Source organism: Simochromis diagramma, unplaced genomic scaffold (assembly GCF_900408965.1).
Source record: "Simochromis diagramma unplaced genomic scaffold, fSimDia1.1 OVJJ01000446.1, whole genome shotgun sequence".
In the NCBI taxonomy this organism is placed as follows: domain Eukaryota; kingdom Metazoa; phylum Chordata; class Actinopteri; order Cichliformes; family Cichlidae; genus Simochromis; species Simochromis diagramma.
Window position 1 is genome coordinate 799,626 of NW_024386822.1, and position 19,598 is coordinate 819,223.

The 19,598-nt window shown below is 43.2% G+C and overlaps 1 long non-coding RNA gene across 1 annotated transcript; it reads right to left on the reverse strand.

The window, feature by feature from the left end:
• Window positions 1-11,349: 11,349 nt before the first annotated feature.
• LOC120730780 lies at window positions 11,350-14,698 on the reverse strand. The gene is made up of 2 exons (XR_005695197.1): window positions 13,517-14,698; window positions 11,350-11,642 (listed from the first exon to the last, which is right to left on the reverse strand). It is a non-coding gene; the product is annotated as an uncharacterized LOC120730780 (long non-coding RNA).
• Between the last annotated feature and the right edge of the window lie 4,900 nt (window positions 14,699-19,598).

The window sequence follows — 19,598 nt, forward strand, 5'->3', positions numbered from 1 at the left end:
GCCCGGCGCACTGATGTGCGAAGGCCCTATTGTAATTGCTCTGTTTATTTTATTATTATTATTCTTATTATTATTATTATTATTATTATTATATTATATTCCGGGCAAATGAATCGCGCTTTTGAGGGCCTAACATGCTTCGAAACTCATGAAATTTTGCACACGCGTCAGGTCTGGTGAAAATTTACGTATTTTAATGTTCTCAGACATGGCCAGGGAAAATTAGCTCAGTAGCGCCACCTAGAAAAATGAAAAACGCGAGCCCCCGGTATGGGTATGGCCTACAAGTTTGAAAGTCGGTACACCTATATAACGTTCAGAGTCGAACAAAAAAGTCTATTATGGCAATGTCCTAAACCCAACAGGAAGTCCGCCATTTTGGATTGAAGGTGACATTTTGGCTCTGATTTTACCGTTTCCATGCCTTGTACTTTAACGAACTCCTCCTTGGGATTTGGTCCTATAAACTTCAAATTTGGACAGTGTCAACTACACCCTTGTGCCATGTTAAATTGCGGAGCTTTTGAGTTTTCACAATACTATGAGGCCGTGGCGCCATGGCGAATTTCGATGACTCGCCATGAAAATCTTATTGCCTCTCATTTTGTCATACATTTTCTGACCTTGACCAAAGTGAACACATATGATAAGGCTCCACCCCTGAACATATTTCAACTGCCATATTTGACATCAAGGACAGCGCCACCTAGTGGGAACAGGAAATGTCATGTTTTACACTTTGGGGTACAGTATAGTGATGGGTGACATCTGCAGCCTCAAATTTCTCCAGGAAAGCCTTAAGGAGTTGGTCTTGGGTTACAGTGAAAACTGTGACTTTTCGCAAAAGGGTGTGACCCCAGCAGCATGGCGAACTTTGATGTCACGCCATGAAGAAACAAATTAGTATAACTCAATGAAATCCAGTCTGATCAGTACCAGACTTTACAGTCTTGATGTCAGACCCGCCCTGAACAGATTGATGTGCCCATTGTCGGAAATACGGACAGCGCCACCTAGTGGGAACAGGAAATGTCATGGCTTTAATTTTGTTGTACTGATTTTCACAGGTTCATCGTGGCCACCTCAAAAGCGGTGAATATCACCATCAGTCCCTCGTGATGCTTCAGTGCAAAAATTGTGACTTTAAACTGAACGGCGCACCCTGGTGGCAACGCTGTTCACCATGAAAGATGAAGTGGCTTTTGAGGGGCTTGGAAAGTTTATAGAGGCTTGAAATTTGGCACACACCTCCAATGTGATGAAGGCTTTGTTGTCATGTGATCATTTTCATTGAATAGCGCAAAATGGCTCCACAGCGCCCCCTACAAAATTTCAAAACCACAGCCCCTGCTCTGTGTTTTATGTATGAGTCTGAAACCTGGTAAGCTTATAGGAGATATCAAGATGTACAAAAAAGTCTCTTGGAGCAATATCCCAAATCCAACAGGAAGTCAGCCATTTTAAAATTAATGTGCAATTTTGGCAACATTTTCCCCTCTTTTCAGGCACCGTTCTTTGACGAACTCCTCCAAGGGATTTCATCAGATTGATGCAATCTCCTGTGTGTGGAATCTAAAGACCTTTGTGATGTTAAATTGCGAAGCTTTTTACATTCAGGGAAACGGGGTGGTCATGGCGGCACGTAGAGTTTCAATCACTCGCCAAAAAGCGTAATCTCCTGTCACTCAAAACAACAATGTGCAATCTCCCCAAGCTCATAGGCGTGATGAGGACTCGAGCTCGGAAATGTTTGTTTGCCATTTGTACATAATGGTTAGCGGCCACCTAGTGGGACAACTACATCATGATGAATAGATGAATGTTGTGTGGTGCGTGTGGTTAAATGCATGAATTCCATACAATGTGACATCAGATCGGAGGTGCTGGTTTTAGGTGTTGGGCGTGGCTCGCACGCGCCGGGGGTGCGAGGGCCCTCATGAACGCTGCTTGCAGCTTTAATTATTATTATATTATTTCGGCACTTGGGGAATGTGCCTTTGAGGGCCTAAACATGCTCGAAAACTCATGGAAATTTTGCACACGCGTCAGGTCTGGCTGAAATTTACGTATTTAATGTCCCCTCCGCGACATGGCCTAGGGAAAATTAGGCGTCAGTAGCGCCACCTAGAAAACAATGACAAAACAGCGCGAGCCCCCGTTATGGGTATGGCCTACAATGTTTGAAAGTCGGTACACCTATATAACGTTCAGAGTCGAACAGAAAAGTCTATTATGGCAATGTCCTAAACCCAACAGGAAGTCCGCCATTTTGGATTGAAGGTGACATTTTGGCTCTGATTTTACCGTTTCCATGCCTTGTACTTTAACGAACTCCTCCTTGGGATTTGGTCCTATAAACTTCAAATTTGGACAGTGTCAACTACACCCTTGTGCCATGTTAAATTGCGGAGCTTTTGAGTTTTCACAATACTATGAGGCCGTGGCGCCATGGCGAATTTCGATGACTCGCCATGAAAATCTTATTGCCTCTCATTTTGTCATACATTTTCTGACCTTGACCAAAGTGAACACATATGATAAGGCTCCACCCCTGAACATATTTCAACTGCCATATTTGACATCAAGGACAGCGCCACCTAGTGGGAACAGGAAATGTCATGTTTTACACTTTGGGGTACAGTATAGTGATGGGTGACATCTGCAGCCTCAAATTTCTCCAGGAAAGCCTTAAGGAGTTGGTCTTGGGTTACAGTGAAAACTGTGACTTTTCGCAAAAGGGTGTGACCCCAGCAGCATGGCGAACTTTGATGTCACGCCATGAAGAAACAAATTAGTATAACTCAATGAAATCCAGTCTGATCAGTACCAGACTTTACAGGCATGATGTCAGACCCGCCCTGAACAGATTGATGTGCCCATTGTCGGAAATACGGACAGCGCCACCTAGTGGCAACAGGAAATGTCATGGCTTTAATTTTGTTGTACTGATTTTCACAGGTTCATCGTGGCCACCTCAAAAGCGGTGAATATCACCATCAGTCCCTCGTGATGCTTCAGTGCAAAAATTGTGACTTTAAACTGAACGGCGCACCCTGGTGGCAACGCGGTTCACCATGAAAGATGAAGTGGCTTTTGAGGGGCTTGGAAAGTTTATAGAGGCTTGAAATTTAGCACACACCTCCAAATGGATGAAGGCTTTGTTGTCATGTGATCATTTTCATTGAATATCCCAAAATGGCTCCACAGCGCCCCCTACAAAATTTCAAAACCACAGCCCCAGCTCTGTGTTTTATGTATGAGTCTGAAACCTGGTAAGCTTATAGGAGATATCAAGATGTACAAAAAAGTCTCTTGGAGCAATATCCCAAATCCAACAGGAAGTCAGCCATTTTAAAATTAATGTGTAATTTTGGCAACATTTTCCCCTCTTTTCAGGCACCGTTCTTTGACGAACTCCTCCAAGGGATTTCATCAGATTGATGCAATCTCCTGTGTGTGGAATCTAAAGACCTTTGTGATGTTAAATTGCGAAGCTTTTTACGTTCAGGGAAACGGGGTGGTCATGGCGGCACGTAGAGTTTCAATCACTCGCCAAAAAGCAGTAATCTGCTGTCACTCAAAAACACAATGTCCAATCTCTCCCAAACGTCTCAGGTGTGATGAGACTCGAGCTCGGAAGTGTTTGTTATGCCATTTGTACATAATGGTTAGAGCGCCACCTAGTGGAATGACTACTCATGATGTGGACAATTGTTTAGCTGGTGGTTAAATGCATGAATTCCACAATGTGACATCAGATCGGAGGTGCTGGTTTATGTGTGGGCGTGGCTCGACGCGCCGGGGGTGCGGGGCCCTCATAACGCTGCTTGCAGCTTTAATTAGGGCAGCTAAGTGCGAAGCCTATGTATCCTGTTATTTATTATATTATTATTCTTATCGCCAAAGAAGGGCCGTTTGAGGGCCTAAACATGCTCAAAAACTCATGAAATTTGCACACGCGTCCAGGTCTGGTGAAAAATTTTGTATTTTAATGGTTTAGACAATGAGCAGGGAAATGGCTCAGTAGCGCCACCTATGCCTTGAAAGCGACGCCCCCGTATGGGTTTGAGCTACAGTATGAAATTGGACACACGTGTATCGTCAGAGCGAACAAAAAAGTCTTGGCACATGTCAAACCAACAGGAAGTCCGCCATTTTGGATTGAAGGTGACATTTTGGCTCTGATTTTACCGTTTCCATGCCTTGTACTTTAACGAACTCCTCCTTGGGATTTGGTCCTATAAACTTCAAATTTGGACAGTGTCAACTACACCCTTGTGCCATGTTAAATTGCGGAGCTTTTGAGTTTTCACAATACTATGAGGCCGTGGCGCCATGGCGAATTTCGATGACTCGCCATGAAAATCTTATTGCCTCTCATTTTGTCATACATTTTCTGACCTTGACCAAAGTGAACACATATGATAAGGCTCCACCCCTGAACATATTTCAACTGCCATATTTGACATCAAGGACAGCGCCACCTAGTGGGAACAGGAAATGTCATGTTTTACACTTTGGGGTACAGTATAGTGATGGGTGACATCTGCAGCCTCAAATTTCTCCAGGAAAGCCTTAAGGAGTTGGTCTTGGGTTACAGTGAAAACTGTGACTTTTCGCAAAAGGGTGTGACCCCAGCAGCATGGCGAACTTTGATGTCACGCCATGAAGAAACAAATTAGTATAACTCAATGAAATCCAGTCTGATCAGTACCAGACTTTACAGGCATGATGTCAGACCCGCCCTGAACAGATTGATGTGCCCATTGTCGGAAATACGGACAGCGCCACCTAGTGGCAACAGGAAATGTCATGGCTTTAATTTTGTTGTACTGATTTTCACAGGTTCATCGTGGCCACCTCAAAAGCGGTGAATATCACCATCAGTCCCTCGTGATGCTTCAGTGCAAAAATTGTGACTTTAAACTGAACGGCGCACCCTGGTGGCAACGCGGTTCACCATGAAAGATGAAGTGGCTTTTGAGGGGCTTGGAAAGTTTATAGAGGCTTGAAATTTGGCACACACCTCCAAATGGATGAAGGCTTTGTTGTCATGTGATCATTTTCATTGAATAGCGCAAAATGGCTCCACAGCGCCCCCTACAAAATTTCAAAACCACAGCCCCTGCTCTGTGTTTTATGTATGAGTCTGAAACCTGGTAAGCTTATAGGAGATATCAAGATGTACAAAAAAGTCTCTTGGAGCAATATCCCAAATCCAACAGGAAGTCAGCCATTTTAAAATTAATGTGCAATTTTGGCAACATTTTCCCCTCTTTTCAGGCACCGTTCTTTGACGAACTCCTCCAAGGGATTTCATCAGATTGAACCAATCTCCAGTGTGTGGAATCTAAAGACCTTTGTGATGTTAAATTGCGAAGCTTTTTACGTTCAGGGAAACGGGGTGGTCATGGCGGCACGTAGAGTTTCAATCACTCGCCAAAAAGCAGTAATCTGCTGTCACTCAAAAACACAATGTCCAATCTCTCCCAAAGCTCATAGGCGTGATGAGACTCGAGCTCGGAAATGTTTGTTATGCCATTTGTACATAATGGTTAGAGCGCCACCTAGTGGAACGACTAACTAATCATGAATGAATGAGTTGAAATGTTAGCTGGTGGTTAAATGCATGAATTCCATCAATGTGACATCAGATCGGAGGTGCTGGTTTTAGGTGTTGGGCGTGGCTCGACGCGCCGGGGGTGCGAGGGCCCTCATAACGCTGCTTGCAGCTTTAATTAGGGCCCGAGCACTGACAGTGCGAAGGCCCTATTGTAATTGCTCTGTTTATTATTATTATTATTATTATTATTATTATTCCGGCAAATGAATCGGCCTTTTGAGGGCCTAAACATGCTCGAAAACTCATGAAATTTTGCACACGCGTCAGGTCTGGTGAAAATTTACGTATTTTAATGTTCTCAGACATGGCCAGGGAAAATTAGCTCAGTAGCGCCACCTAGAAAAATGAAAAACGCGAGCCCCCGGTATGGGTATGGCCTACAAGTTTGAAAGTCGGTACACCTATATAACGTTCAGAGTCGAACAAAAAAGTCTATTATGGCAATGTCCTAAACCCAACAGGAAGTCCGCCATTTTGGATTGAAGGTGACATTTTGGCTCTGATTTTACCGTTTCCATGCCTTGTACTTTAACGAACTCCTCCTTGGGATTTGGTCCTATAAACTTCAAATTTGGACAGTGTCAACTACACCCTTGTGCCATGTTAAATTGCGGAGCTTTTGAGTTTTCACAATACTATGAGGCCGTGGCGCCATGGCGAATTTCGATGACTCGCCATGAAAATCTTATTGCCTCTCATTTTGTCATACATTTTCTGACCTTGACCAAAGTGAACACATATGATAAGGCTCCACCCCTGAACATATTTCAACTGCCATATTTGACATCAAGGACAGCGCCACCTAGTGGGAACAGGAAATGTCATGTTTTACACTTTGGGGTACAGTATAGTGATGGGTGACATCTGCAGCCTCAAATTTCTCCAGGAAAGCCTTAAGGAGTTGGTCTTGGGTTACAGTGAAAACTGTGACTTTTCGCGAAAGGGTGTGACCCCAGCAGCATGGCGAACTTTGATGTCACGCCATGAAGAAACAAATTAGTATAACTCAATGAAATCCAGTCTGATCAGTACCAGACTTTACAGGCATGATGTCAGACCCGCCCTGAACAGATTGATGTGCCCATTGTCGGAAATACGGACAGCGCCACCTAGTGGCAACAGGAAATGTCATGGCTTTAATTTTGTTGTACTGATTTTCACAGGTTCATCGTGGCCACCTCAAAAGCGGTGAATATCACCATCAGTCCCTCGTGATGCTTCAGTGCAAAAATTGTGACTTTAAACTGAACGGCGCACCCTGGTGGCAACGCGGTTCACCATGAAAGATGAAGTGGCTTTTGAGGGGCTTGGAAAGTTTATAGAGGCTTGAAATTTGGCACACACCTCCAATGGATGAAGGCTTTGTTGTCATGTGATCATTTTCATTGAATAGCGCAAAATGGCTCCACAGCGCCCCCTACAAAATTTCAAAACCACAGCCCCAGCTCTGTGTTTTATGTATGAGTCTGAAACCTGGTAAGCTTATAGGAGATATCAAGATGTACAAAAAAGTCTCTTGGAGCAATATCCCAAATCCAACAGGAAGTCAGCCATTTTAAAATTAATGTGCAATTTTGGCAACATTTTCCCCTCTTTTCAGGCACCGTTCTTTGACGAACTCCTCCAAGGGATTTCATCAGATTGACATCTCAGTTTTGTGGAATCTACGACCTTTGTGATGTTAAATTGCGAAGCTTTTTGTCCTCAGGGAAACGGGGTGGTTATGGCGGCACTTAGAGTTTAACGACTCGCAAAAAGCTAGTAATCTGTCGGCGCCCGTTTGGCTCAGGGGCGGTTGGAACGCTTCTGTAAACCGGAAGGTCGCCGGTTCGATCCCTGGGCTCTCTGTCCTGTCGTTTGTCCCTTGGCATAGACCCACTCTTACCCTACTTCGCCTACTGGTGTTGCCCGAGGGGCCGATGGCGCGTATTGGCAGCCTCGCTTCTGTCGTCTGCCCCCAGGCCAGCTGTGGTACAACTGCTTTACCTTGCCTCCACCAGTTGTTTGAATTTCGCGTCGGAGAGTGTGCAATGGACAGTGAGTATTGTTAACAGCGTTTTCTGGTGGTCGCCTTTTGAAGAAAAGCCGCTATAAATCCATCCCATTTGTTATATTATTATTCTCTTCTTTATCTGCTGTCACTCAAAAACACAATGTCCAATCTCATCCCAAACGTCATCAGGTGTGATGAGACTCGAGCTCGGAATGTTTGTTTGCCATTTGTACATAATGGTTAGAGCGCCACCTAGTGGAATGACTAACAATCATGAATGAATGCAGTTGAAATGTTAGCTGGTGGTTAAATGCATGAATTCCATCAATGTGACATCAGATGGACGTGCTGGTTTTAGTGTTGGGCGTGGCTCGACGCGATGGGGTGCGAGGGCCCTCATAACGCTGCTTGCAGCTTTAATTATTATTATTATTATTCACCCCAAACAAGGGCCTTTTTGAGGGCCTAAACATGCTCAAAAACTCATGAAATTTTGCACACATGCCAGGTCTGGTGAAAAATTTTGTATTTTAATGGTTTTACATATGAGCACTGGGAAATGGCTCTAGAGCGCCACCTATGCCTTGTTAAATGCAGCCCTACGACCACATGGTTTGAGCTACATGTATGAAATTTGGCACACAAGTGTATCATGCCAAGACGAACAAAAAAGTCTGTTGGCCCATTGACGCAAACCCAACAGGAAGTCCGCCATTTTGGATTGAAAGTGACATTTTGGCTCTAATTTTGCCATTTCCATGCCTTGTACTTTAACGAACTCCTCCTTGGGATTTGGTTCTATAAACTTCAAATTTGGACAGTGTCAACTACACCCTTGTGCCATGTTAAATTGCGGAGCTTTTGAGTTTTCACAATACTATGAGGCCGTGGCGCCATGGCGAATTTCGATGACTCGCCATGAAAATCTTATTGCCTCTCATTTTGTCATACATTTTCTGACCTTGACCAAAGTGAACACATATGATAAGGCTCCACCCCTGAACATATTTCAACTGCCATATTTGACATCAAGGACAGCGCCACCTAGTGGGAACAGGAAATGTCATGTTTTACACTTTGGGGTACAGTATAGTGATGGGTGACATCTGCAGCCTCAAATTTCTCCAGGAAAGCCTTAAGGAGTTGGTCTTGGGTTACAGTGAAAACTGTGACTTTTCGCAAAAGGGTGTGACCCCAGCAGCATGGCGAACTTTGATGTCACGCCATGAAGAAACAAATTAGTATAACTCAATGAAATCCAGTCTGATCAGTACCAGACTTTACAGGCATGATGTCAGACCCGCCCTGAACAGATTGATGTGCCCATTGTCGGAAATACGGACAGCGCCACCTAGTGGCAACAGGAAATGTCATGGCTTTAATTTTGTTGTACTGATTTTCACAGGTTCATCGTGGCCACCTCAAAAGCGGTGAATATCACCATCAGTCCCTCGTGATGCTTCAGTGCAAAAATTGTGACTTTAAACTGAACGGCGCACCCTGGTGGCAACGCGGTTCACCATGAAAGATGAAGTGGCTTTTGAGGGGCTTGGAAAGTTTATAGAGGCTTTAAATTTAGCACACACCTCCAAATGGATGAAGGCTTTGTTGTCATGTGATCATTTTCATTGAATATCCCAAAATGGCTCCACAGCGCCCCCTACAAAATTTCAAAACCACAGCCCCAGCTCTGTGTTTTATGTATGAGTCTGAAACCTGGTAAGCTTATAGGAGATATCAAGATGTACAAAAAAGTCTCTTGGAGCAATATCCCAAATCCAACAGGAAGTCAGCCATTTTAAAATTAATGTGCAATTTTGGCAACATTTTCCCCTCTTTTCAGGCACCGTTCTTTGACGTACTCCTCCAAGGGATTTCATCATATTGAACCATTCTCCAGTGTGTGGAATCTAAAGACCTTTGTGATGTTAAATTGCGAAGCTTTTTACATTCAGGGAAACGGGGTGGTCATGGCGGCACGTAGAGTTTCAATCACTCGCCAAAAAGCAGTAATCTGCTGTCACTCAAAAACACAATGTCCAATCTCTCCCAAAGCTCATAGGCGTGATGAGACTCGAGCTCGGAAATGTTTGTTATGCCATTTGTACATAATGGTTAGAGCGCCACCTAGTGGAATGACTAACTAATCATGAATGAATGAGTTGAAATGTTAGCTGGTGGTTAAATGCATGAATTCCATCAATGTGACATCAGATCGGACGGTGCTGGTTTTAGTGTTGGCGCTTGGCTCGACCGCGCTGGGCGGTGCGAGGGCCCTCATAACGCTGCTTGCTTTAATTCGGCCGAGCTTGTAATCCCTGTTTATTATTATTATTCTTATTATTATTATTACCCCACATACAGGCCTTTTGAGGGCCTAAACATGCTCAAAAACTCATGAATTTGCACACCTGCCATGTCTGGTTGAAAAATTTGTTTTTAATGTACACTGAGACATTGGGGAAATGGCTCTAGTGCCACCTAGCTTGTAAATGGCAGCCCTACGACCCCATGTATTGAGCTTACATGTATGAAATTTGGCACACATGTGTATCATGCAGACGAACAAAAAAGTCTCGGGGCCCATTGACGCAAACCCACAGGAAAGTCCGCCATTTGGATTGAATGTGACATTTTGGCTCTGATTTTAACGTTTCCATGCCTTGTACTTTAACGAACTCCTCCTTGGGATTTGGTCCTATAAACTTCAAATTTGGACAGTGTCAACTACACCCTTGTGCCATGTTAAATTGCGGAGCTTTTGAGTTTTCACAATACTATGAGGCCGTGGCGCCATGGCGAATTTCGATGACTCGCCATGAAAATCTTATTGCCTCTCATTTTGTCATACATTTTCTGACCTTGACCAAAGTGAACACATATGATAAGGCTCCACCCCTGAACATATTTCAACTGCCATATTTGACATCAAGGACAGCGCCACCTAGTGGGAACAGGAAATGTCATGTTTTACACTTTGGGGTACAGTATTGTGATGGGTGACATCTGCAGCCTCAAATTTCTCCAGAAAAGCCTTAAGGAGTTGGTCTTGGGTTACAGTGAAAACTGTGACTTTTCGCAAAAGGGTGTGACCCCAGCAGCATGGCGAACTTTGATGTCACGCCATGAAGAAACAAATTAGTATAACTCAATGAAATCCAGTCTGATCAGTACCAGACTTTACAGGCATGATGTCAGACCCGCCCTGAACAGATTGATGTGCCCATTGTCGGAAATACGGACAGCGCCACCTAGTGGCAACAGGAAATGTCATGGCTTTAATTTTGTTGTACTGATTTTCACAGGTTCATCGTGGCCACCTCAAAAGCGGTGAATATCACCATCAGTCCCTCGTGATGCTTCAGTGCGAAAATTGTGACTTTAAACTGAACGGCGCACCCTGGTGGCAACGCGGTTCACCATGAAAGATGAAGTGGCTTTTGAGGGGCTTGGAAAGTTTATAGAGGCTTGAAATTTGGCACACACCTCCAAATGGATGAAGGCTTTGTTGTCATGTGATCATTTTCATTGAATAGCGCAAAATGGCTCCACAGCGCCCCCTACAAATTTCAAAACATCAGCCCCTGCTCTGTGTTTTATGTATGAGTCTGAAACCTGGTAAGCTTATAGGAGATATCAAGATGTACAAAAAAGTCTCTTGGAGCAATATCCCAAATCCAACAGGAAGTCAGCCATTTTAAAATTAATGTGCAATTTTGGCAACATTTTCCCCTCTTTTCAGGCACCGTTCTTTGACGAACTCCTCCAAGGGATTTCATCATATTGAACCAATCTCCAGTGTGTGGAATCTAAAGACCTTTGTGATGTTAAATTGCGAAGCTTTTTACGTTCAGGGAAACGGGGTGGTCATGGCGGCACGTAGAGTTTCAATCACTCGCCAAAAAGCAGTAATCTGCTGTCACTCAAAAACACAATGTCCAATCTCTCCCAAAGCTCATAGGCGTGATGAGACTCGAGCTCGGAAATGTTTGTTATGCCATTTGTACATAATGGTTAGAGCGCCACCTAGTGGGAGGACTTTAACCATTATTGAATGAGATGAAATGATAGCTGGTGGTTAAATGCATGAATTCCATCAATGTGACATCAGATCGGAGGTGCTGGTTTTAGGTGTTTGGGCGTGCTCGACGCCGGGGGTGCGAGGGCCCTCATAACGCTGCTTGCAGCTTATTATTATTATTATTATTATTCCGGCAAATGAATCGGCCTTTTGAGGGCCTAAACATGCTCGAAAACTCATGAAATTTTGCACACGCGTCAGGTCTGGTGAAAATTTACGTATTTTAATGTTATCAGACATGGACCAGGGAAAATTAGCTCAGTAGCGCCACCTAGAAAAATGAAAAAGCGCGAGCCCCCGGTATGGGTATGGCCTACAGTTTGAAAGTCGGTACACCTATATAACGTTCAGAGTCGAACAAAAAGTCTATTATGGCAATGTCCTAAACCCAACAGGAAGTCCGCCATTTTGGATTGAAGGTGACATTTTGGCTCTGATTTTACAGTTTCCATGCCTTGTACTTTAACGAACTCCTCCTTGGGATTTGGTCCTATAAACTTCAAATTTGGACAGTGTCAACTACACCCTTGTGCCATGTTAAATTGCGGAGCTTTTGAGTTTTCACAATACTATGAGACCGTGGCGCCATGGCGAATTTCGATGACTCGCCATGAAAATCTTATTGCCTCTCATTTTGTCATACATTTTCTGACCTTGACCAAAGTGAACACATATGATAAGGCTCCACCCCTGAACATATTTCAACTGCCATATTTGACATCAAGGACAGCGCCACCTAGTGGGAACAGGAAATGTCATGTTTTACACTTTGGGGTACAGTATAGTGATGGGTGACATCTGCAGCCTCAAATTTCTCCAGGAAAGCCTTAAGGAGTTGGTCTTGGGTTACAGTGAAAACTGTGACTTTTCGCATAAGGGTGTGACCCCAGCAGCATGGCGAACTTTGATGTCACGCCATGAAGAAACAAATTAGTATAACTCAATGAAATCCAGTCTGATCAGTACCAGACTTTACAGGCATGATGTCAGACCCGCCCTGAACAGATTGATGTGCCCATTGTCGGAAATACGGACAGCGCCACCTAGTGGCAACAGGAAATGTCATGGCTTTAATTTTGTTGTACTGATTTTCACAGGTTCATCGTGGCCACCTCAAAAGCGGTGAATATCACCATCAGTCCCTCGTGATGCTTCAGTGCAAAAATTGTGACTTTAAACTGAACGGCGCACCCTGGTGGCAACGCGGTTCACCATGAAAGATGAAGTGGCTTTTGAGGGGCTTGGAAAGTTTATAGAGGCTTGAAATTAAGCACACTCCTCCAAATCTATGAAGGCTTTGTTGTTATGTGATCATTTTCATTGAATAGCGCAAAATGGCTCCACAGCGCCCCCTACAAAATTTCAAAACCACAGCCCCTGCTCTGTGTTTTATGTATGAGTCTGAAACCTGGTAAGCTTATAGGAGATATCAAGATGTACAAAAAAGTCTCTTGGAGCAATATCCCAAATCCAACAGGAAGTCAGCCATTTTAAAATTAATGTGCAATTTTGGCAACATTTTCCCCTCTTTTCAGGCACCGTTCTTTGACGAACTCCTCCAAGGGATTTCATCATATTGAAGCATTCTTCAGTGTGTGGAATCTAAAGACCTTTGTGATGTTAAATTGCGAAGCTTTTTACATTCAGGGAAACGGGGTGGTCATGGCGGCACGTTGAGTTTCAATCACTCGCCAAAAAGCAGTAATCTGCTGTCACTCAAAAACACAATGTCCAATCTCTCCCAAAGCTCATAGGCGTGATGAGACTCGAGCTCGGAAATGTTTGTTATGCCATTTGTACATAATGGTTAGAGCGCCACCTAGTGGAACGACTAACTAATCATGAATGAATGAGTTGAAATGTTAGCTGGTGGTTAAATGCATGAATTCCATCAATGTGACATCAGATCGGACGTGCTGGTTTGAGGTGTTGGCAGTGGCTCGACGTGCCGGGGGTGCGAGGGCCCTCATAACGCTGCTTGCAGCTTTAATTATTATTTGCTTTCTTTCATATTTATGCCTTTAAGTGTTTTTATTTAATTGTTCACCTGGTTTACTAAGTTGTATTTGACATTTCTGTTCAGCTGGAGCTTACAGACAGATTTACATTTCCAAATATCACCGTGTTTATTTCCGGTTTGTTGTCACCGTTGATCAGGTGCACCTGTGCTGTGTTTACTGCGGAGAAACAGAGCTCAGAGGGCTGAATGAGCTCGGCTCAGACCGGAAACAGCGCAGACACGAGGCTACGTTAGCATGGTTAGCTAGCTCTGCCATACCAATCTGTGACTACAAAGTCCACAGTCTGTTAGTCTGGTCTGTTTCTAACCTTCCCTCATACTTTTACTATTAAAGCCTCATCATTAAATCTGTATTTCCAACACTGTGTGAATTTCCATGACGTCAGAGGCGCGAGCTGCGCCTGAGTGTAACACTTCCGGTCACAGAGGACTGTCTGCGGAGCTGCTGCAGGTTAAACAGAGACTTTCTTACCGTTCATGAGGAGCAGGAACACCACCAGCGTCTTCATCCTCCTTTAAAAAACAACTCAAACCGACACAAAGTCCCGTTAAATCCTCTGCTGACCCAACGAACCCACAGCTGGACACTGCAGCTCCAAACACGCCCACGCACAAAGGTTACTTTCTGTTTCACAGGAAGTCTCCGTGTGTCGCAGATATCAGATAATAAAATGTGAAGTAGATTTGAAATGAAACGTATAAATGCGCCACATGAACACAAACAGCTGGATCATTGTGGTCTGACAGGCCTGTTAAAGAAAGTCTGAGGCTCAGTGATGTTTGTGGGAATAGTTCATGGAGCTGTGATCACCTTCATGCAGGAAGTGAACTTTGTTATGGTGAAATCATAAAAGCGTTTATATTTAAAATGTGTTTTATAAAATTAAAACATTATTATAATTGTTATATTATAATTTGAAATCTTCAGCCTTTATAGTGGTGAGAGAGTTAAACTGAACACATCCTGTTAAAATCTGATTCATGAGGCAGTAATAAGATCTGCAACAGATTAATAACATTATGTGAGTTATGGAAGAGCCTCAGTAAATTAAGAGTAATATCATCAGTTTTCATTAACTTCCACTTAAGTCATAGTTTTCAGTAATACAGGATCAAATATAACCTAATATAAATGAGATTTATGAAATAAATGCTCATGTGCTGATGAGAAAAGAAGTCAAATATGACATTTTCACATTTCTTTTTAATTGTCTGTGTTGATTCCATCAAAATTTACTCTGCTAAACATTTAAGTAGTAACAATGGGAGATGTTGACATCAGTGGGAATCTGTTTTGGGATTTTTTTTATTTACTTTTAATGTTTAATCAGTAAAAACATAATAAAAACTATGAAATTGTAGTCGTGCTTTTTATGAGTGTGATGTGATTAGTGGTAGATCCTCTGTTTTCGTATCAGAGCCTATGAGCAGTCATTGAACCAACAGGACACATGCTTCATTCCAGCTTAAATGGGAAGATAAGATAATAAGATAAGATAAGATAACCTTTATTAGTTCAGCATCTGAACACTTGCGTGGAGTGGTGTTAAAGAATGGGTGGCTGTAGCTCAGGTGGCAGAGCAGGTCAGCCACTAATCAGAAGGTCGGTGGTTCGATTCCTGGCTGCATGTCAAATATCCTTGGGCAAGATACTAACCCCATGTTTGCCTACTGGCGGTGGTCAGAGGGCCCGGTGACGCCAGTGTCCGGCAGCCTCGCCTCTGTCAGTGCGCTTTAGGGCAGCTGTGGCTTGCTATCATGAATGACTGAATGTAGTGTAAAGCGCTTTGGGGTCCTTAAGGACTATACAAATGCAGGCCGTTTACATTTTATTTTACAAAGAAGGGGAGTACACAGCTGGCGTTGAAACAATATTTCGGTTGGTGAGCTCGCCGTTGTGCTATGAGGTGTAGATCTGTACTCACAAAGAAAGATGTTTAGTTGCTGTTTCCATGGTGTGCCCTGTGTCTCAGCAACTCTCAGTGCTCTGCCTAGGGTCCTCATAAATCTCTCAGCAATGGCATTCGCCTGAGCCCAACAAGGTGTGATTTTGTGATGCTAGGTAGTCTGCAAACTGTGAGAAAGCCTCACTGTTAAAAGGAGGACCATTATCAGTTTTTACTGTCCTTGGGATTCCAAACATGGAGAACACTTCGTCAATGCTGGGATAACAGAAGATGCTGATGTTGAGCGTACACTTTCAACGACTGGATAGCGACAATACTCGTCTGTGATGACGAGCAGATATTCCCCCGTAGGAAGCCGTCCATAAAAGTCTGCACTGACACTGTGCCAGGGTGTTTTGGGTCATGGTGACATCTGCAGAGGGTCGGTGTGCGTGACAGGTGTGCTAGCTTGGCACGGCATACAGTTTTGAACTGCAGATTCTGCTTTCCGACTTTGATTACGTTGATTAAGCATCATGAGGTGGGGGGTGGGTGGTTCCCTATTTTTATTTATTTTTTGCTGGGAGTTTTAGAGCCGTATTAGTTAGGTTGCTTACTCTTTAAAATACCGGAATAGGGAGGATGGTGTAGGTTTAAGTTTATTAGATTGATCAGTTTTGCTGAACTATGAAATATTTTGGATGTAGTGTATTTTTTGCATACAGGTACAACAGAATAGCTTCAGTGTTTTGTTTTGTTTTTGTAACTTGAGTATGAACTTATACAAAAAGCAGCAAGATATTTAAAAAACAGTTTTATTGATTAAATAACACACTATATCGGTATCGGCAGCGATCCAAATGTATGATATCGGTATCAGACATAAAAAATGGTATCGTGCCATCTCTAGTTTTAATGTTCCTTTTCTTTCTCTTCCACCTTAGAGGGAACGTTCCTGTTGCCTTCAAGCCGTTATGACTGAAAACCTGCACAGACTTAGTAAAACTGTAAAACTTGTAATGTGTAGAGTAAATCATTTAGAAGTGCCACCTTTTCAGTGATTCTTTTATTTACAGACTATTTTAAGGGTAGCATTCTGCACGGCGGTGCAGTGGTTAGCACTGTTGCCTCACAGCAAGAAGATCCTGAGTTCAATTCCACCATCAGGCCGGAGCCTTTCTGTGTTTGCGTGTTCTTCCCATGTTTACGTGGGTTTAAAGCTTCAGACTCACACGTGCAGCCATCACCTCAGAGATAAACAGCAGCACTGAGTTGCTCAGCGTTAAATAATGATCACATTGAAATGTTTATCTAACGCTTTGTGCACTAAATCAGCAGATTGATGATTTTCTGCTTTAATCTCATCTTATTTGTTACAGCTGCTGCATTTTAATTTCATCTTCCCCACAGATTTTAAATTATTTTATCATCATCATCTACTGACGTCTGATTGGAGCAGGCAGCAGTTACAGGGATCATTTCTGCAGGAGAAGAAGAGTCATGTGACATGTGACCATCAGGTCAGAGTCTGCCTTCATCCTCACACCTGCTGTGCTGCTGACACTGACAGCAGACGCTCCTCCCTGTGAGTCTGAGAAGATGAAACTTTGAGGTTGTTCTTCAGAGCTCCTGATGTTCAGTCTGTTTAATCAGCACTTTGTTCCTCTAACAGGAACTCAGGTCCCTCCTCTTCCTCCTGTAGATGCAGCAGCTTCACTTCCTGTCTTCACTGAGCTCTGGGATCACAGATTTATGGTTAAAGTAACAGGAAGTTAACGTGCCGTGGTCACAGAAGATATAAACACTTCACTCTGAGACTCCAGATCATGTGATCTGATCCTAATGCTGGAGAAAAATGCCCACAGCACTGACCCACACCAACATCTGGGCTTCATGTTAAGCAGCTGTTACTTCTCAGTAATGAGACGAAATGTGTTATTCAATCAGTCATGAAATGTACAACAAAAATGGCTGAAATCAGAAATGCAGAGGCTAAAGGCTCCTCCTGTGGCTTCTATGTGATAAACTGTCTTCTCAGACAAAGCTGGAGAAACTTATTACAAACATGTGCAGCTAAGACGGCTGCACAAGGCCACATAACTTAAAGCCTGTTAACGACCGTCTCCATAGACCTCATTCTCCCCCATCAGTAAACACAGTGATATTCCAACCTGTTTATCAGAGGGTGGCAGCAAAAGTCGAAATTTATAAATATTTGTTGTATAATTTTTCTATTAACTTTTTAACTTCCACTTACTCGTCATCTAAAGACAGTAAGGAGACTCTTATTTAATCATCCTTTTGTTTTCACTTTCTAGCAGTAAACATGAGGGGAGGAGTTTATGTTGATGGAAAAGTACCTTCAGCCTTCTCTTCAAAGTCCTTCAGCAGAGAAACATTCTTGTTTCCTCTGATGTGAGTTTCAGAATGATGCTTCCCATCTTCATAAAAACGATCCGTCTTTCCTGCTGTGAGCTTGACAAACTCCAAGTCCAGCTTACACAGAGGAGAAAAAGTATTAACGTTTAAAATAAAGCATAAAATCCATGAAATGAGAAGTAAAGATGATTTGATTTTACATTCTGTCCACTCGGTAGCTGCGTGGCTACAATCACACCTGATAGCATCACCTGGAAAGAAGGCTAAAACATTTCTGTTACCCACTTCCACATCAACGTTGCCCACACAGTGAAACATTTCCATTTATTTGGAGTATTTACATACAAGTGCATGATTCCCTCATTTTAACTCTGATTGGGGTCCAATCAGACCCTGAGAAACATATTAGGCTTTTAGCTGATGTTCAACTTTCCAAGAGCCTTTTTTCTTATTTTGTCTGTTTGCTGTTTGTTCTGTGTGTTCACATGTCTGCTGTCAGACTGCTTAAACGGGCCTATCAGAGCCTGTTGCCGGGCAGATTATTCATCCTGGCGCTGCAGCTGTGGAACAGCCACAGCCAAAGATGTTTGGTGTGACGGGCGCACCTGCAGACACACAACTATGCAGTGAGTGACCCCGTGCAGCAACACTTTGATGCAGTATGAGTTGTGTTAGTTTCACACACACTGCACACACAAATATAATGACCCACACTTCTTGTTCATATATCTCACTCATTCATTTGGACTTTGGTGAAATCCATTAGTTCTACTTGGAGCACATTTAGTGAGCTTTTGTACAACACAGTTAAATTCTGTCTTTGTCACATTTGGTCCCTGCAGGAGTTTGAGGCTCAGACCTGAACAGTTCACCTCCTACCTGACGCACAGCGTGGGCTTCAGCTCACACACACCTGTACAGGTACACAGCACACAGCCACAGTGAGGAGACAGATTTGTTCTGCTCCAGCAGGAGATTTATGTCGTAGCACCTCCACAGAAATATACACGTCGGGTCCACGCTGCCCACGGCTGCTGTGATTGGCCCGTTCAGCAGCGTTGAGTCCTTCAGTGCATTTCCAGCTACGTTTGCACTTTTTGAATTTATCAGTGAGAGAATAACAATCATTGTTTCAATATAAGAAATAATAATGACAGCATCAATATAAAGACTCACACATGTCAGCACATTGTTGGAGGGAACTAGTGATGAAAGTGTGATTGTGTTTGTGCTGCTCACACTTTACTGGAACACACTCAGCTGTGAGCTGTGCTCAGATTTAGTGTCAGCAACAGTGATGTTGCTGGTTTGTTCACGTGTGTTATTTCTGCAGATGATCCAAATTGATTTTGTGTGCAATCTACATCAAACATTAAATTCACTCAGGAAATAAATATCTGATCAATATCAGTTCAAGGAGCACAAACCAAACCCTGTGGTTCAGAACAATCAATTACTCACAGTGACACAGAGTGGGAAATCCACAGTGTTAAAAAGCTTCACCAAGCTTGTCACATGTTTACTCCATGTTTCTATCTAATGGAAGGCCCAACACATCCGTCCCATCTACCAGGTTTCATTTGTATTATAGTTCTTCTGGGTTCAGAGCAGCACAA